The sequence below is a fragment of the Oncorhynchus gorbuscha genome, linkage group LG14 (assembly GCF_021184085.1).
Source record: "Oncorhynchus gorbuscha isolate QuinsamMale2020 ecotype Even-year linkage group LG14, OgorEven_v1.0, whole genome shotgun sequence".
In the NCBI taxonomy this organism is placed as follows: domain Eukaryota; kingdom Metazoa; phylum Chordata; class Actinopteri; order Salmoniformes; family Salmonidae; genus Oncorhynchus; species Oncorhynchus gorbuscha.
This window is the reverse complement of record NC_060186.1, coordinates 6,724,613-6,745,153: the sequence shown is the minus strand read 5'-3', so window position 1 is coordinate 6,745,153 and position 20,541 is coordinate 6,724,613. Positions and strand designations below refer to the sequence as shown.

The window sequence follows — 20,541 nt, the reverse complement described above, 5'->3', positions numbered from 1 at the left end:
ATCAGTAGTGTGTGTATCAGTAGTGTGTATCAGTAGTAGTGTATCAGTAGTGTGTATCAGTAGTGTGTATCATAATTGGTATCAGTATTAGTATTGTATCGGTCAGTGTAGTGTGAATCTCTAGTGTGTACTCTATGTAGTGTGATAGCAGGAGCCCGTGGATCAGTAGTAGTGTGTATCAGTAGTGTGTGCAGATCTCTAGGTTATACTGCTATGTGTTGTGATAGCAGGGCCCATCAGTAGTAGTGTGTATCAGTAGTGTGTGTGATCTCTAGGTTATACTGCTATGTGTTGTGATAGCAGGGCCCATCAGTAGTAGTGTGTATCAGTAGTGTGTGTGAATCTCTAGGTTATACTGCTATGTGTTATGATAGTAGAGCCCATCAGTAGTAGTGTGTATCAGTAGTGTGTGTGAATCTCTAGGTTATACTGCTGTATGTTGGATGCAGGGCCCATCAGTAGTAGTGTGTATCAGTAGTGTGTGTGAATCTCTAGGTTATACTTATGTTGGGGATAGTGTGTTGTCAGGAACAGAGAGAGAGACTACTTTGGGGCAGGGCCCATCAGGGAAAGAGGTCAGCAGTAGTGTATCAGCAGTCTGCATTTAGTCTGTATCAGTAGTCTGTATCAGTTGTGTGTATCAGTAGTAGGGTGTATCAGTAGTGTATCAGTAGTGTGTATCAGTGTAAAATTTTAGTAGGCAGGTATCAGCAGTGTACCAGTAGTGTGTACTTATAGTGTGTATCAGTAGTGTGTATCAGTAGTGTGTATCAGTAGTGTGTGTGTATCAGTAGTGTGTGTGAATCCCAGTAGTAGTGTGTATCAGTAGTAGTGTATATCAGTAGTGTGTATCAGTATGTGTTCAGATCAGTATTAGTGTGTATCAGTAGTGTGTGAATCTCTAGGTTATACTGCTATGTGTTGTGATAGCAGGGCCCACTCAGCAGCAGTGTGTATCAGTAGTGTGTGTGAATCTCTAGGTTATACTGCTATGTGTTGTGATAGCAGGCCCATCAGTAGTAGTGTATCAGTAGTGTGTGTGAATCTCTAGGTTATACTGCTATGTGTTGTGATAGCAGGGCCCATCAGTAGTAGTGTGTATCAGTAGTGTGTGAATCTCTAGGTTATACTGCTATGTGTTGTGACAGAAACCATCAGTAGTAGTGTGTATCAGTAGTGTGTGTGAATCTCTAGGTTATACTGCTATGTGTTGTGATAGCAGGGCCCATCAGTAGTAGTGTGTATCAGTAGTGTGTGTGAATCTCTAGGTTATACTGCTATGTGTTGTGATAGCAGGGCCCATCAGTAGTAGCAGGGCCCATCAGTAGTAGTGTGTATCAGTAGTGTGTGACAGCAGGGCCCATCAGTAGTAGTGTGTATCAGCAGTGTGTGTGAATCCTCCCAGGTTATACTGCTATGTGTTGTGATAGCAGGGCCCATCAGTAGTAGTGTGTATCAGTAGTGTGTGAATCTCCAGGTTATACTGCTATGTGTTGTGATAGCAGGCCCATCAGTAGTAGTGTGTATCAGTAGTGTGTGAATCTCTAGGTTATACTGCTATGTGTTGTGATAGGGGCCCATCAGTAGTGTGTATCAGTAGTGTGTGTGAATCTCTAGGTTATACTGCTATAGTGTAGCAGGGCCCATCAGTAGTAGTGTGTATCAGTAGTGTGTGTGAATCTCTAGGTTATACTGCTATGTGTTGTGATAGCAGGGCCCATCAGTAGTAGTGTGTATCAGTAGTGTGTGTGAATCTCTAGGTTATACTGCTATGTGTTGTGATAGCAGGGCCCATCAGTAGTAGTGTGTATCAGTAGTGTGTGTGAATCTCTAGGTTATACTGCTATGTGTTGTGATAGCAGGGCCCATCAGTAGTAGTGTGTATCAGTAGTGTGTGTGAATCTCTAGGTTATACTGCTATGTGTTGTGATAGCAGGGCCCATCAGTAGTGTGTATCAGTAGTGTGTGTGAATCTCTAGGTTATACTGCTATGTGTTGTGATAGCAGGGCCCATCAGTAGTGTGTATCAGTAGTGTGTGTGAATCTCTAGGTTATACTGCTATGTGTTGTATAGCAGGGCCCATCAGTAGTAGTGTGTATCAGTAGTGTGTGAATCTCAGGTTATACTGCTATGTGTTGTGATAGCAGGCCCATCAGTAGTAGTGTGTATCAGTAGTGTGTGTGAATCTCTAGGTTATACTGCTATGTGTTGTGATAGCAGGGCCCATCAGTAGTAGTGTGTATCAGTAGTGTGTGTGAATCAGTAGGTTATACTGCTATGTGTTGTGATAGCAGGGCCCATCAGTAGTAGTGTGTATCAGTAGTGTGTGTGAATCTCTAGGTTATACTGCTATGTGTTGTGATAGCAGGGCCCATCAGTAGTAGTGTGTATCAGTAGTGTGTGTGAATCTCTAGGTTATACTGCTATGTGTTGTGATAGCAGGGCCCATCAGTAGTAGTGTGTATCAGTAGTGTGTGAATCTCTAGGTTATACTGCTATGTGTTGTGATAGCAGGGCCCATCAGTAGTAGTGTGCATCAGTAGTGTGTGTGAATCCCAGGTATATACTGCATGTGTTGGATAGCAGGGCCCATCAGTAGTAGTGTGTATCAGTAGTGTGTGTGAATCTCTAGGTTATACTGCTATGTGTTGTGATAGCAGGGCCCATCAGTAGTAGTGTGTATCAGTAGTGTGTGTGAATCTCTAGGTTATACTGCTATGTGTGTGATAGCAGGGCCCATCAGTAGTAGTGTGTATCAGTAGTGTGTGAATCTCTAGGCTATACTGCTATGTGTGTGATAGCAGGGCCCATCAGTAGTAGTGTGTATCAGTAGTGTGTGTGAATCTCTAGGTTATACTGTTATGTGTTGTGATAGCAGGGCCCATCAGTAGTAGTGTGTATCAGTAGTGTGTGTATCTAGGTTATACTGCTATGTGTTGTGATAGCAGGGCCCATCAGTAGTAGTGTATCAGTAGTGTGTGAATCTCTAGGTTATACTGCTATGTGTTGTGATAGCAGGGCCCATCAGTAGTAGTGTGTATCAGTAGTGTGTGTGAATCTCTAGGTTATACTGCTATGTGTTGTGATAGCAGGGCCCATCAGTAGTAGTGTGTATCAGTAGTGTGTGAATCTCAGGTTATACTGCTATGTGTTGTGATAGCAGGGCCCATCAGTAGTGTGTATCAGTAGTGTGTGTGAATCTCTAGGTTATACTGCTATGTGTTGTGATAGCAGGGCCCATCAGTAGTAGTGTGTATCAGTAGTGTGTGTGAATCTCTAGGTTATACTGCTATGTGTTGTGATAGCAGGGCCCATCAGTAGTAGTGTGTATCAGTAGTGTGTGTGAATCTCTAGGTTATACTGCTATGTGTTGTGATAGCAGGGCCCATCAGTAGTAGTGTGTATCAGTAGTGTGTGTGAATCTCTAGGTTATACTGCTATGTGTTGTGATAGCAGGGCCCATCAGTAGTAGTGTGTATCAGTAGTGTGTGTGAATCTCAGGTTATACTGCTATGTGTTGTGATAGCAGGGCCCATCAGTAGTAGTGTGTATCAGTAGTGTGTGTGAATCTCTAGGTTATACTGCTATGTGTTTGTGATAGCAGGGCCCATCAGTAGTAGTGTATCAGTAGTGTGTGTGAATCTCTAGGTTATACTGCTATGTGTTGTGATAGCAGGGCCCATCAGTAGTAGTGTGTATCAGTAGTGTGTGTGAATCTCTAGGTTATACTGCTATGTGTTGTGATAGCAGGGCCCATCAGTAGTAGTGTGTATCAGTAGTGTGTGTGAATCTCTAGGTTATACTGCTATGTGTTGTGATAGCAGGGCCCATCAGTAGTAGTGTATCAGTAGTGTGTGTGAATCTCTAGGTTATACTGCTATGTGTTGTGATAGCAGGGCCCATCAGTAGTAGTGTGTATCAGTAGTGTGTGTGAATCTCTAGGTTATACTGCTATGTGTTGTGATAGCAGGGCCCATCAGTAGTAGTGTGTATCAGTAGTGTGTGTGAATCTCTAGGTTATACTGCTATGTGTTGTGATAGCAGGGCCCATCAGTAGTAGTGTGTATCAGTAGTGTGTGTGAATCTCTAGGTTATACTGCTATGTGTTGTGATAGCAGGGCCCATCAGTAGTAGTGTGTATCAGTAGTGTGTGTGAATCTCTAGGTTATACTGCTATGTGTTGTGATAGCAGGGCCCATCAGTAGTAGTGTGTATCAGTAGTGTGTGTGAATCTCTAGGTTATACTGCTATGTGTTGTGATAGCAGGGCCCATCAGTAGTAGTGTGTATCAGTAGTGTGTGAATCTCTAGGTTATACTGCTATGTGTTGTGATAGCAGGGCCCATCAGTAGTAGTGTGTATCAGTAGTGTGTGTGAATCTCTAGGTTATACTGCTATGTGTTGTGATAGCAGGGCCCATCAGTAGTAGTGTGTATCAGTAGTGTGTGTGAATCTCTAGGTTATACTGCTATGTGTTGTGATAGCAGGGCCCATCAGTAGTAGTGTGTATCAGTAGTGTGTGTGAATCTCTAGGTTATACTGCTATGTGTTGTGATAGCAGGGCCCATCAGTAGTAGTGTGTATCAGTAGTGTGTGAATCTCTAGGTTATACTGCTATGTGTTGTGATAGCAGGGCCCATCAGTAGTAGTGTGTATCAGTAGTGTGTGTGAATCTCTAGGTTATACTGCTATGTGTTGTGATAGCAGGGCCCATCAGTAGTAGTGTGTATCAGTAGTGTGTGTGAATCTCTAGGTTATACTGCTATGTGTTGTGATAGCAGGGCCCATCAGTAGTAGTGTGTATCAGTAGTGTGTGTGAATCTCTAGGTTATACTGCTATGTGTTGTGATAGCAGGGCCCATCAGTAGTAGTGTGTATCAGTAGTGTGTGAATCTCTAGGTTATACTGCTATGTGTTGTGATAGCAGGGCCCATCAGTAGTAGTGTGTATCAGTAGTGTGTGTGAATCTCTAGGTTATACTGCTATGTGTTGTGATAGCAGGGCCCATCAGTAGTAGTGTGTATCAGTAGTGTGTGTGAATCTCTAGGTTATACTGCTATGTGTTGTGATAGCAGGGCCCATCAGTAGTAGTGTGTATCAGTAGTGTGTGTGAATCTCTAGGTTATACTGCTATGTGTTGTGATAGCAGGGCCCATCAGTAGTAGTGTGTATCAGTAGTGTGTGTGAATCTCTAGGTTATACTGCTATGTGTTGTGATAGCAGGGCCCATCAGTAGTAGTGTGTATCAGTAGTGTGTGTGAATCTCAGGTTATACTGCTATGTGTTGTGATAGCAGGGCCCATCAGTAGTAGTGTGTATCAGTAGTGTGTGTGAATCTCTAGGTTATACTGCTATGTGTTGTGATAGCAGGGCCCATCAGTAGTAGTGTATCAGTAGTGTGTGAATCTCTAGGTTATACTGCTATGTGTTGTGATAGCAGGGCCCATCAGTAGTAGTGTATCAGTAGTGTGTGAATCTCTAGGTTATACTGCTATGTGTGTGATAGCAGGGCCCATCAGTAGTAGTGTATCAGTAGTGTGTGAATCTCTAGGTTATACTGCTATGTGTGTGATAGCAGGGCCCATCAGTAGTGTGTATCAGTAGTGTGTGTGAATCTCTAGGTTATACTGCTATGTGTTGTGATAGCAGGGCCCATCAGTAGTAGTGTGTATCAGTAGTGTGTGAATCTCAGGTTATACTGCTATGTGTGTGATAGCAGGGCCCATCAGTAGTAGTGTGTATCAGTAGTGTGTGTGAATCTCTAGGTTATACTGCTATGTGTTGTGATAGCAGGGCCCATCAGTAGTAGTGTGTATCAGTAGTGTGTGTGAATCTCTAGGTTATACTGCTATGTGTTGTGATAGCAGGGCCCATCAGTAGTAGTGTGTATCAGTAGTGTGTGTGAATCTCTAGGTTATACTGCTATGTGTTGTGATAGCAGGGCCCATCAGTAGTAGTGTGTATCAGTAGTGTGTGTGAATCTCTAGGTTATACTGCTATGTGTTGTGATAGCAGGGCCCATCAGTAGTAGTGTGTATCAGTAGTGTGTGTGAATCTCTAGGTTATACTGCTATGTGTTGTGATAGCAGGGCCCATCAGTAGTAGTGTGTATCAGTAGTGTGTGTGAATCTCTAGGTTATACTGCTATGTGTTGTGATAGCAGGGCCCATCAGTAGTAGTGTGTATCAGTAGTGTGTGTGAATCTCTAGGTTATACTGCTATGTGTTGTGATAGCAGGGCCCATCAGTAGTAGTGTGTATCAGTAGTGTGTGTGAATCTCTAGGTTATACTGCTATGTGTTGTGATAGCAGGGCCCATCAGTAGTAGTGTGTATCAGTAGTGTGTGAATCTCTAGGTTATACTGCTATGTGTTGTGATAGCAGGGCCCATCAGTAGTAGTGTGTATCAGTAGTGTGTGTGAATCTCTAGGTTATACTGCTATGTGTTGTGATAGCAGGGCCCATCAGTAGTAGTGTATCAGTAGTGTGTGTGAATCTCTAGGTTATACTGCTATGTGTTGTGATAGCAGGGCCCATCAGTAGTAGTGTGTATCAGTAGTGTGTGTGAATCTCTAGGTTATACTGCTATGTGTTGTGATAGCAGGGCCCATCAGTAGTAGTGTATCAGTAGTGTGTGTGAATCTCAGGTTATACTGCTATGTGTTGTGATAGCAGGGCCCATCAGTAGTAGTGTGTATCAGTAGTGTGTGTGAATCTCTAGGTTATACTGCTATGTGTTGTGATAGCAGGGCCCATCAGTAGTAGTGTGTATCAGTAGTGTGTGTGAATCTCTAGGTTATACTGCTATGTGTTGTGATAGCAGGCCCATCAGTAGTAGTGTGTATCAGTAGTGTGTGTGAATCTCTAGGTTATACTGCTATGTGTTGTGATAGCAGGGCCCATCAGTAGTAGTGTGTATCAGTAGTGTGTGTGAATCTCTAGGTTATACTGCTATGTGTTGTGATAGCAGGGCCCATCAGTAGTAGTGTGTATCAGTAGTGTGTGTGAATCTCTAGGTTATACTGCTATGTGTTGTGATAGCAGGGCCCATCAGTAGTAGTGTGTATCAGTAGTGTGTGTGAATCTCTAGGTTATACTGCTATGTGTTGTGATAGCAGGGCCCATCAGTAGTAGTGTGTATCAGTAGTGTGTGTGAATCTCTAGGTTATACTGCTATGTGTTGTGATAGCAGGGCCCATCAGTAGTAGTGTATCAGTAGTGTGTGTGAATCTCTAGGTTATACTGCTATGTGTTGTGATAGCAGGGCCCATCAGTAGTAGTGTGTATCAGTAGTGTGTGTGAATCTCTAGGTTATACTGCTATGTGTTGTGATAGCAGGGCCCATCAGTAGTAGTGTATCAGTAGTGTGTGTGAATCTCTAGGTTATACTGCTATGTGTTGTGATAGCAGGGCCCATCAGTAGTAGTGTGTATCAGTAGTGTGTGAATCTCTAGGTTATACTGCTATGTGTTGTGATAGCAGGGCCCATCAGTAGTAGTGTGTATCAGTAGTGTGTGTGAATCTCTAGGTTATACTGCTATGTGTTGTGATAGCAGGGCCCATCAGTAGTAGTGTGTATCAGTAGTGTGTGTGAATCTCTAGGTTATACTGCTATGTGTTGTGATAGCAGGGCCCATCAGTAGTAGTGTGTATCAGTAGTGTGTGTGAATCTCTAGGTTATACTGCTATGTGTTGTGATAGCAGGGCCCATCAGTAGTAGTGTGTATCAGTAGTGTGTGTGAATCTCTAGGTTATACTGCTATGTGTTGTGATAGCAGGGCCCATCAGTAGTAGTGTGTATCAGTAGTGTGTGTGAATCTCTAGGTTATACTGCTATGTGTTGTGATAGCAGGGCCCATCAGTAGTGTGTGTGAATCTCTAGGTTATACTGCTATGTGTTGTGATAGCAGGGCCCATCAGTAGTAGTGTGTATCAGTAGTGTGTGTGAATCTCTAGGTTATACTGCTATGTGTTGTGATAGCAGGGCCCATCAGTAGTAGTGTGTATCAGTAGTGTGTGTGAATCTCTAGGTTATACTGCTATGTGTTGTGATAGCAGGGCCCATCAGTAGTAGTGTGTATCAGTAGTGTGTGTGAATCTCTAGGTTATACTGCTATGTGTTGTGATAGCAGGGCCCATCAGTAGTAGTGTGTATCAGTAGTGTGTGTGAATCTCTAGGTGTATACTGCTATGTGTTGTGATAGCAGGGCCCATCAGTAGTAGTGTGTATCAGTAGTGTGTGTGAATCTCTAGGTTATACTGCTATGTGTTGTGATAGCAGGGCCCATCAGTAGTAGTGTGTATCAGTAGTGTGTGTGAATCTCTAGGTTATACTGCTATGTGTTGTGATAGCAGGGCCCATCAGTAGTAGTGTGTATCAGTAGTGTGTGTGAGGTTATACTCTAGGTTATACTGTATCTATGTGTTGTTATACTGCTATGTGTTGTGATAGCAGGGCCCATCAGTAGTAGTGTGTATCAGTAGTGTGTGTGAATCTCTAGGTTATACTGCTATGTGTTGTGATAGCAGGGCCCATCAGTAGTAGTGTGTATCAGTAGTGTGTGTGAATCTCTAGGTTATACTGCTATGTGTTGTGATAGCAGGGCCCATCAGTAGTAGTGTGTATCAGTAGTGTGTGTGAATCTCTAGGTTATACTGCTATGTGTTGTGATAGCAGGGCCCATCAGTAGTAGTGTGTATCAGTAGTGTGTGTGAATCTCTAGGTTATACTGCTATGTGTTGTGATAGCAGGGCCCATCAGTAGTAGTGTGTATCAGTAGTGTGTGTGAATCTCTAGGTTATACTGCTATGTGTTGTGATAGCAGGGCCCATCAGTAGTAGTGTGTATCAGTAGTGTGTGTGAATCTCTAGGTTATACTGCTATGTGTTGTGATAGCAGGGCCCATCAGTAGTAGTGTGTATCAGTAGTGTGTGTGAATCTCTAGGTTATACTGCTATGTGTTGTGATAGCAGGGCCCATCAGTAGTAGTGTGTATCAGTAGTGTGTGTGAATCTCTAGGTTATACTGCTATGTGTTGTGATAGCAGGGCCCATCAGTAGTAGTGTGTATCAGTAGTGTGTGTGAATCTCTAGGTTATACTGCTATGTGTTGTGATAGCAGGGCCCATCAGTAGTAGTGTGTATCAGTAGTGTGTGTGAATCTCTAGGTTATACTGCTATGTGTTGTGATAGCAGGGCCCATCAGTAGTAGTGTGTATCAGTAGTGTGTGTGAATCTCTAGGTTATACTGCTATGTGTTGTGATAGCAGGGCCCATCAGTAGTAGTGTGTATCAGTAGTGTGTGTGAATCTCTAGGTTATACTGCTATGTGTTGTGATAGCAGGGCCCATCAGTAGTAGTGTGTATCAGTAGTGTGTGTGAATCTCTAGGTTATACTGCTATGTGTTGTGATAGCAGGGCCATCAGTAGTATGTGTGTATCAGTAGTGTGTGTGAATCTCTAGGTTATACTGCTATGTGTTGTGATAGTGTGTTGTAGGGAACAGTAACGTTGACAGTTGTGTCTCATTGGTTCTTCATGGATACAGCCAGGTCCATCATCCTCTACCTCTCTCCTTCATATTCTCCCTCCCACCCCTGTCTCTCTACCTCTCTCCTTCATATTCTCCCTCCCATCCCTGTCTCTCTACCTCTCTCCTTCATATTCTCCCTCCCATCCCTGTCTCTCTACCTCTCTCCTTCATATTCTCCCTCCCATCCCTGTCTCTCTACCTCTCTCCTTCATATTCTCCCTCCCATCCCTGTCTCTCTACCTCTCTCCTTCCTATTCTCCCTCCCACCCCTACATCTCTCTACCTCTCTCCTTCATATTCTCCCTCCCATCCCTGTCTCTCTACCTCTCTCCTTCATATTCTCCCTCCCATCCCTGTCTCTCTACCTCTCTCCTTCATATTCTCCCTCCCATCCCTGTCTCTCTACCTCTCTCCTTCCTATTCTCCCTCCCATCCCTGTCTCTCTACCTCTCTCCTTCCTATTCTCCCTCCCATCCCTGTCTCTCTACCTCTCTCCTTCCTATTCTCCCTCCCATCCCTGTCTCTCTACCTCTCTCCTTCATATTCTCCCTCCCATCCCTGTCTCTCTACCTCTCTCCTTCCTATTCTCCCTCCCATCCCTGTCTCTCTACCTCTCTCCTTCATATTCTCCCTCCCATCCCTGTCTCTCTACCTCTCTCCTTCATATTCTCCCTCCCATCCCTGTCTCTCTACCTCTCTCCTTCCTATTCTCCCTCCCATCCCTGTCTCTCTACCTCTCTCCTTCATATTCTCCCTCCCATCCCTGTCTCTCTACCTCTCTCCTTCATATTCTCCCTCCCACCCCTGTCTCTCTACCTCTCTCCTTCCTATTCTCCCTCCCATCCCTGTCTCTCTACCTCTCTCCTTCATATTCTCCCTCCCATCCCTGTCTCTCTACCTCTCTCCTTCATATTCTCCCTCCCATCCCTGTCTCTCTACTCTCTCCTTCCTATTCTCCCTCCCATCCCTCCCATCCCTCAATCTCTACCTCTCTCCTTCATATTCTCCCTCCCACCCCTGTCTCTCTACCTCTCTCCTTCCTATTCTCCCTCCCATCCCTGTCTCTCTACTCTCTCCTTCCTATTCTCCCTCCCATCCCTGTCTCTCTCTACCTCTCTCCTTCATATTCTCCCTCCCATCCCTGTCTCTCTACCTCTCTCCTTCATATTCTCCCTCCCACCCCTGTCTCTCTACCTCTCTCCTTCATATTCTCCCTCCCATCCCTGTCTCTCTACCTCTCTCCTTCATATTCTCCCTCCCATCCCTGTCTCTCTACCTCTCTCCTTCATATTCTCCCTCCCATCCCTGTCTCTCTACCTCTCTCCTTCATATTCTCCTCCCATCCCTGTCTCTCTACCTCTCTCCTTCATATTCTCCCTCCCATCCCTGTCTCTCTACCTCTCTCCTTCATATTCTCCCTCCCATCCCTGTCTCTCTACCTCTCTCCTTCATATTCTCCCTCCCACCCCTGTCTCTCTACTCTCCTTCATATTCTCCCTCCCATCCCTGTCTCTCTACCTCTCTCCTTCATATTCTCCCTCCCATCCCTGTCTCTCTACCTCTCTCCTTCCTATTCTCCCTCCCATCCCTGTCTCTCTACCTCTCTCCTTCATATTCTCCCTCCCATCCCTGTCTCTACTGATTCTCCTTAATTCTCCCTCCCATCCCTGTCTCTCTACCTCTCTCCTTCATATTCTCCCTCCCACCCCTGTCTTCTACCTCTCTCCTTCATATTCTCCCTCCCATCCCTGTCTCTCTACCTCTCTCCTTCATATTCTCCCTCCCACCCCTGTCTCTCTACCTCTCTCCTTCATATTCTCCCTCCCATCCCTGTCTCTCACCTCTCTCCTTCATATTCTCCCTCCCATCCCTGTCTCTCTACCTCTCTCCTTCCTATTCTCCCTCCCACCCCTGTCTCTCTACCTCTCTCCTTCATATTCTCCCTCCCATCCCTGTCTCTCTACCTCTCTCCTTCATATTCTCCCTCCCATCCCTGTCTCTCTACCTCTCTCCTTCATATTCTCCCTCCCATCCCTGTCTCTCTACTCTCTCCTTCCTATTCTCCTCCCATCCCTGTCTCTCTACCTCTCTCCTTCATATTCTCCCTCCCACCCCTGTCTCTCTACCTCTCTCCTTCATATTCTCCCTCCCACCCCTGTCTCTCTACCTCTCTCCTTCTATTCTCCCTCCCACCCCTGTCTCTCTACCTCTCTCCTTCATATTCTCCCTCCCACCCCTGTCTCTCTACCTCTCTCCTTCATATTCTCCCTCCCATCTACCTCTCTCCTTCATATTCTCCCCCTCCCACCCCTGTCTCTCTACCTCTCTCCTTCCTATTCTCCCTCCCATCCCTGTCTCTCTACCTCTCTCCTTCATATTCTCCCTCCCATCCCTAATGTCTCTCTACCTCTCTCCTTCATATTCTCCCTCCCATCCCTGTCTCTCTACCTCTCTCTCCTTCATATTCTCCCTCCCATCCCTACATCTCTCTACCTCTCTCCTTCCTATTCTCCTCCCATCCCTACATCTCTCTACCTCTCTCCTTCCTATTCTCCCTCCCATCCCTACATCTCTACCTCTCTCCTTCCTATTCTCCCTCCCATCCCTGTCTCTCTACCTCTCTCCTTCATATTCTCCCTCCCACCCCTGTCTCTCTACCTCTCTCCTTCCTATTCTCCCTCCCATCCCTGTCTCTCTACCTCTCTCCTTCCTATTCTCCCTCCCATCCCTGTCTCTCTACCTCTCTCCTTCATATTCTCCCTCCCACCCCTGTCTCTCTACCTCTCTCCTTCCTATTCTCCCTCCCATCCCTGTCTCTCTACCTCTCTCCTTCATATTCTCCCTCCCCCCCTGTCTCTCTACCTCTCTCCTTCTATTCTCCCTCCCATCCCTGTCTCTCTACCTCTCTCCTTCATATTCTCCCTCCCATCCCTACATCTCTCTACCTCTCTCCTTCATATTCTCCCTCCCATCCCTGTCTCTCTACCTCTCCTTCATATTCTCCCTCCCATCCCTACATCTCTCTACCTCTCTCCTTCATATTCTCCCTCCCACCCTGTCTCTCTACCTCTCTCCTTCATATTCTCCCTCCCACCCCTGTCTCTCTACCTCTCTCCTTCCTATTCTCCCTCCCATCCCTACATCTCTACCTCTCTCCTTCCTATTCTCCCTCCCATCCCTGTCTCTCTACCCTCTCCTTCCTATTCTCCCTCCCATCCCTACATCTCTCTACCTCTCTCCTTCCTATTCTCCCTCCCATCCCTGTCTTTCTACCTCTCTCCTTCCTATTCTCCCTCCCATCCTTAAGTCACTCTCCTTCTCCTCTCTCTCTCTCCTCTCCCCTCAATCTCTCTCTCTCTCTCTCTCTTGCTCTCTCCCTCCCCTCTCTCTCTCCTCCCTCCCCCCTCTCCCCTCTCCCTCCCCTCCTCTCTCTCTCCCTCCCCTCCTCTCCTCTCCCTCCCCTCCTCTCTCTCTCCCTCCCCTCTCCCTCTCCCTCTCCCCCTCCTCTCCATCCCACCTCTCTTCCTCTCACCTCAGCTCTGAAGGGTTTAGTGTTTAGCATCACAACATGCTACATATTATGGAAATGGAGACCTTACACACACACACACACACACACACACACACACACACACACACACACACACACACACACACACACACACACACACACACACACACACACACACACACACACACACACACACACACACACACACACACACACACACACACACACACACACACACACACACACACACACACATAGACACAATGCCTCCGGTCGTGTCTTTGGCTATGCCGGATTAAGTGATATGACATGCTATTCTATAAAATGATTTCTCCGTAATTAATATTACCTGATTGAGCTAATCATGTAAATGTAATTAACTAGAGAGTCGGGCACCAAAAAATAATATTTATAGATCTGTTATCTTCCGAATAAACTCTTAAACACCTAGTCATATTTTACATCAATAGCATTCAATATTAATCGTCATCTTAATTCAGTCTCATCTGAAAGTTGTAAATTCTTGGTTATCTGCACGAACCCTGGCTAACAAGTTGAATCAGCAATACAAAATTGGGTTTAATTATTTATTTACTAAATACCTAACTAATCACACAGAATTACACGTACACACAATTAAATCATAACTTGATTACAAATGACGTCATAAAGGAAAATGTCCCTAGCGGGCGGAACAGATATGACAGCTGGTTACACAAAGGAAAAGGGCTGGGTTTGAGTGAAAGAGTGGGAAGACTGAGGGACACAGGGAGAAGCTGTGGTATCGTAAATACAGTATCTGATGCATTCTAAATTACCGCCCATTTGGAAAAGGAAAATGCAATAAATATTTATTCTGAGCTCGGCAGGTTGGTGGTAGATGGAAGGCCCCACCACCTGCGTACAGCAGAATGTCTCTGCTGGTAAATTGTATACGTTGTAGTAACGTTGTTGTGTGGAAGACGGGATACTCTGTCTGTTCCTTCCTAACACGTTTGCAGCTGCTGTTGCAAACTCAACGGCTAGGAGGTATCACTTCTGTAGTGAATAAGAGTTCAAAGTTCATACCATTCACAACCAAAGCACACGTTGATGTTCGCACTGTTCTGTAGTTCTGTAATTATTATCTGAACCATTCTGACATTGGACCGTTGTCCTCACATCCTCGGAAACAGGAGGTTATATTGTCGTCTAGGCTTTATATAGGAAGGGAGAGGAGGGCGTGTCCTTCGCAGGGGCGGTCCGCTGATTGAGCAGAGCCCTACCTTATGAAAACCCAAATCTCACATTTTAGAAGCTAAAAACACATTTCATCCCATCACAAATAATTTGATATTCAAACATTTAAATTGAACAACAATTCCATGTGAATCCGATAACTCTGATGTGTAGACTTTCCACTGTAGAGTTTATGTCATCTTATCATTGATGAGAATGTCTCAGATGACAACCGAACTGACATCATATTCATTAAGTACCACCGCATATGTTCAATTGGTCGGATTACCAGAATATAGTTCATTTCCCCACCTTCTGATGTTCCCAGAATCTCTATGTTAACCAAGGGGTTTTCAAATTAAACATCAGTAGGGTAGAGAGAGGAAAAAGGGGGGAAGAGGTATTTAAGACTGTCATAAACCTACCCCCAGGCCAACGTCATGACACTCCTCAGTCCCTGCTGTGTAGCAGCGTTCTAGACCCTTCCTCCTGAATAACAGAAGCATCATTCTCAGAGTGGATTAACCTCTGACTAAACTGTTACTCCATGTTGGCTCTTCACACTGCTGCCTGTCACCCCCCACTGTAGGGCATTCTGAAGCAGCTTCCTAAGACTCCATGTTGGCTCTTCACACTGCTGCCTGTCACCCCCCACTGTAGGGCATTCTGAAGCAGCTTCCTAAGACTCCATGTTGGCTCTTCACACTGCTGCCTGTCACCCCCACTGTAGGGCATTCTGAAGCAGCTTCCTAAGACTAGGGCCATGTTGGCTCTTCACACTGCTGCCTGTCACCCCCACTGTGGCATTCTGAAGGGCATTCTGAAGCAGCTTCCTAAGACTCCATGTTGGCTCTTCACACTGCTGCCTGTCACCCCCACTGTAGGGCATTCTGAAGCAGCTTCCTAAGACTCCATGTTGGCTCTTCACACTGCTGCCTGTCACCCCCACTGTAGGGCATTCTGAAGCAGCTTCCTAAGACTCCATGTTGGCTCTTCACACTGCTGCCTGTCACCCCCCACTGTAGGGCATTCTGAAGCAGCTTCCTAAGACTCCATGTTGGCTCTTCACACTGCTGCCTGTCACCCCCACTGTAGGGTATTCTGAAGCAGCTTCCTAAGACTCCATGTTGGCTCTTCACACTGCTGCCTGTCACCCCCACTGTAGGGTATTCTGAAGCAGCTTCCTAAGACTCCATGTTGGCTCTTCACACTGCTGCCTGTCACCCCCACTGTAGGGCATTCTGAAGCAGCTTCCTAAGACTCCATGTTGGCTCTTCACACTGCTGCCTGTCACCCCCCACTGTAGGCCATGTTGGCTCTGTAGGACATTACTAATGATCAGCTGTGTCACATCCGGCCATGATTGGGAGTCTCATAGGGCGGCGCCCAGCGATCAGCTGTGTCCGGATTTGTCCGGGGTGTGCCGTTATTGTGAATAAGAATTTGTTCTAGTTAAATAAAGGTTAAATCAAATAAAAACAAATATACAAAAATATATGCCATGATGGACACTAAGCTAGCATGTGTCCTAACGATGTGTGTGCATCAGAATGATAACAGTGTGTACACATTCTACAGTACCCTGGCAGCACAGAGCTGCTTAGGTAGCACGGGCTAATGACTGGTTTACATGGGACAGACATAGCGCACACACACACACACACACACACACACACACACACACACACACACACACACACACACACACACACACACACACACACACACACACACACACACACACACACACACACACACACACACACACACACACACACACACACACACACACACACACACACACACACACACACACACACACATTAGCTAGTTATCATTTATTTAGACAATACATTGAGTTGCCCTGATCAATTCTCTAGTAGTTTAATGTTGTGTATAACCCCACTCCTCCTGTCTGGTGATTATTGGCTGCTGAGACAGAGAGCTAGCTGCTCATTAGGCCTGTGTGTAACGATGCCAGGTCTGAAACTGTGTCTGTGTACCAAATGCCTGCCTATATCCTATGTAGTGCACTAAATATTGGGTCTTGGTCTAAAGTAGTGCCCTAAATATTGGGTCTTGGTCTAAAGTAGTGCACTAAATATAGGGTCCTGGTCTAAAGTAGTGCACTAAATATAGGGCCCTGGTCTAAAGTAGTGCACTAAATATTGGGCCCTGGTCTAAAGTAGTGCACTAAATATTAGGTCCTGGTCTAAAGTAGTGCACTAAATATTAGGCCCTGGTCTAAAGTAGTGCACTAAATATAGGGCCCTGGTCTAAAGTAGTGCACTAAATATAGGGCCCTGGTCTAAAGTAGTGCACTAAATATTAGGCCCTGGTCTATAGTGCACTACACAGGGAATAGGGTGCCATTTGGGATGTGAACCTGTGCTTTTATGTCCCTGTGTTAGCGCTAGCGAGGATGCTAACTGACTCACAGGGCCCTGGTGTCTGATGCCATCTAATGATGACACAAACACACACACACACACACACACACACACACACACACACACACACACACACACACACACACACACACACACACACACACACACACACACACACACACACACACACACACACACACACACACACACACACACACACACCTCCTTGCCACCGCGTCGCAAACTCTGCAGCCATGGCAACCGCAAGGCGAGAGCGTATGGTCGCTGAGCACGGCGGTGTGGTCAACAAGGGTGCGTGTGTGTCTCTGCATGCTGTGTGAGTGCTCTGTGTGTGTGTGTGTGTGTGTGTGTGTGTGTGTGTGTGTGTGTGTGTGTGTGTGCGTGCGTGCGTGCGTGCGTGCGTGCGTGCGTGCGTGTGTTTGTGTGCGTGCGTGTGTGTGTTTGTGTGTGTGGCAGGGCTCACCCTCCTGTAATAATGTATCTGTCTCTACCAATGTAAATATTTCACCACTCGTGGTTCGAGGCCTGTCGTCCTGCCTCGGGTGTATTACATCTCTGACGTCTCTATGTTTACTCTGAGCTCTGTTGTCCACAGCACCCTGTCTGTGTCAGAAACCACACCCTATACCCTAGATGGTGCACTCAAAAGTAGGGGGGAAATCTAGGGAATAGCTTGTATTGACTACAGACCAGCAGCTTGTATTGACTACAGACCAGCAGCTTGTATTGACTACAGACCAGCAGCTTGAATTGACTCCAGACCAGCAGCTTGTATTGACTACAGACCAGCAGCTTGTATTGACTACAGACCAGCAGCTTGAATTGACTCCAAACCAGCAGCTTGTATTGACTCCAGACCAGCAGCTTGTATTGACTTCAGACCAGCAGTTTGAATTCGAACAACATGTATGTTGGTTCCTAATGCCGTGTTATGTTCAGGTTCCCAGGTCAGGTATTAGTTGGTTCCTAATGCCGTGTTACGTTCCCAGGTCAGGTATTAGTTGGTTCCTAATGCAGGTATTAGTTGGTTACGTTCCCAGGTCAGGTATTAGTTGGTTCCTAATGCCGCGTTACGTTCCCAGGTCAGGTATTAGTTGGTTCCTAATGCCGTGTTACGTTCCCAGGTCAGGTATTACAGCCTTTGAGCCATTCCTGAGGGAATGTTTCAGTGACATTTAAAGATTCTGTTACGTTTCTCCCCCAGGTCAGTATTGTGTTAGTTGGTTCCTAATGAACCACTGTGGGGAAAACAAGGTCAGGTATTAGTTGGTTCCTAATGCCGTGTTACGTTCCCAGGTGTGTGTGTGTGTTGGTTCCTAATGCCGCGTTGTTCCCAGGTCAGTGTATTAGCCATTGGAGACGTTCCCAGGTCAATTGTTGGTTCCTAATGTGTGAGTGTGTCTGCCCATCAAGGGTCATTCCCACAGCAACTTCATGGTGGCTGCATTGACAGACGGAGGGAATGTTTCAGTGACATAATTAAAGATTCTGTTCACACACACACACACACACACACCACACACACGGTTTCACACCCACTGAAACGGTAGTATTGATGTTCAGAATAAAGGGCTGGGCTGAACACACTGAACCACTGTGGGGAAAACAACTGGTGACAGTCAGCCTAATACAGGGCAGAAATATAAAATGATCTGTCCCTCAGTCTAATACAGTGTAACATAGGGATGTAGTGAGGTATCAGGGTGTAGTATAACAGTGAGGTATCAGGGGTGGTAGTATAACAGTGAGGTATCAGGGTGGTAGTATAACAGTATCAGGGTGGTAGTATAACAGTATCAGGGTGGTAGTAGAACAGTATCAGGGTGTAGTATAACAGTATCAGGGTGGTAGTATAACAGTATCAGGGTGGTAGTATAACAGTATCAGGGTGGTAGCCTAACAGTCATCAGGGGTGGTAGTATAACAGTATCAGGGTGGTAGTATAACAGTATCAGGGTGGTAGTATAACAGTATCAGGGTGGTAGTATAACAGTATCAGGGTGGTAGTATAACAGTATCAGGGTGGTAGTATAACAGTGAGGTATCAGGGTGGTAGTATAACAGTATCAGGGTGGTAGTATAACAGTATCAGGGTGGTAGTATAACAGTGAGGTATCAGGGTGGTAGTATAACAGTGAGGTATCAGGGTGGTAGTATAACAGTATCAGGGTGGTAGTATAACAGTGAGGTATCAGGGTGGTAGTATAACAGTATCAGGGTGGTAGTGTAACAGTGAGGTATCAGGTGGTAGTATAACACACACAGTATCAGGGTGGTAGTATAACAGTATCAGGGTGTAACAGGGTGGTAGACAGTATCAGGGTGGTAGTATAACAGTATCAGGGTGGTAGTATAACAGTATCAGGTGGTAGTATAACAGTATCAGGGTGGTAGTATAACAGTATCAGGGTGGTAGTATATAGTATCAGGGTGGTAGTATAACAGTATCAGGGTGGTAGTATAACAGTATCAGGGCAGGTATAAAATGATCAGGGTGGTAGTATAACAGTATCAGTAGTATAACAGTATCAGGGATATAACAGTGAGGTGGTCATAACAGTATCAGTATCATGGTGGTAGTATAACAGTCAGGGTGGTATCAGTGGGTATGGTAGTATAACAGTATCAGGGTGGTATAACAGGGTATGGTGGTAGTATAACAGTATCAGGGTGGTAGTATAACAGTATCAGGGTGGTAGTATAACAGTATCAGGGTGGTAGTATAACAGTATCAGGGTGGTAGTATAACAGTATCAGGGTGGTAGTATCAGGGTATCAGGGTGGTAGTATAACAGTATCAGGGTGGTAGTATAACAGTATCAGGGTGGTAGTATAACAGTATCAGGGTGGTAGTATAACAGTATCAGGGTGGTAGTATAACAGTATCAGGGTGGTAGTATAACAGTATCAGGGTGGTAGTATAACAGTGAGGTATCAGGGTGGTAGTATAACAGTGTGGTAGTATAACAGTATCAGGGTGGTAGTATAACAGTATCAGGGTGGTAGTATAACAGTATCAGGGTGGTAGTATAACAGTATCAGGGTGGTAGTATAACAGTATCAGGGTGGTAGTATAACAGTATCAGGGTGGTAGTATAACAGTGAGGTATCAGGGTGGTAGTATAACAGTATCAGGTATAGTATAACAGTATCAGGGTAGTATAACAGTATCAGGGTGGTAGTATAACAGTATCAGGGTGGTAGTATAACAGTATCAGGGTGGTAGTATAACAGTGAGGTATCAGGGTGGTAGTATAACAGTATCAGGGTGGTAGTATAACAGTGAGGTATCAGGGTGGTAGTATAACAGTATCAGGGTGGTAGTATAACAGTATCAGGGTGGTAGTATAACAGTATCAGGGTGGTAGTATAACAGTATCAGGGTGGTAGTATAACAGTGAGGTATCAGGGTGGTAGTATAACAGTATCAGGGTGGTAGTGTAACAGTGAGGTATCAGGGTGGTAGTATAACAGTATCAGGGTGGTAGTATAACAGTATCAGGGTGGTAGTATAACAGTATCAGGGTGGTAGTATAACAGTATCAGGGTGGTAGTGTAACAGTGAGGTATCAGGGTGGTAGTATAACAGTATCAGGGTGGTAGTATAACAGTATCAGGGTGGTAGTATAACAGTATCAGGGTGGTAGTATAACAGTATCAGGGTGGTAGTATAACAGTGAGGTATCAGGGTGGTAGTGTAACAGTATCAGGGTGGTAGTATAACAGTATCAGGGTGGTAGTATAACAGTATCAGGGTGGTAGTATAACAGTATCAGGGTGGTAGTATAACAGTGAGGTATCAGGGTGGTAGTATAACAGTATCAGGGTGGTAGTATAACAGTGAGGTATTAGGGTGGTAGTATAACAGTA

At 45.4% G+C, this 20,541-nt stretch overlaps 1 protein-coding gene and 1 long non-coding RNA gene across 2 annotated transcripts in view; both read left to right on the top strand.

The window, feature by feature from the left end:
- LOC123994356 overlaps nucleotides 1-17,963 on the top strand; it is a 208,659-nt gene extending 190,696 nt beyond the window's left edge. The window contains exons 2-3 of the long non-coding RNA XR_006831644.1: nucleotides 17,712-17,795; nucleotides 17,926-17,963. This is a non-coding gene — a long non-coding RNA (uncharacterized LOC123994356). The remainder of the gene's footprint in view (nucleotides 1-17,711; nucleotides 17,796-17,925) is intronic.
- Nucleotides 1-20,541, top strand: part of LOC123995860 (voltage-dependent L-type calcium channel subunit alpha-1C-like) — a 657,732-nt gene that overhangs the window by 267,606 nt on the left and 369,585 nt on the right.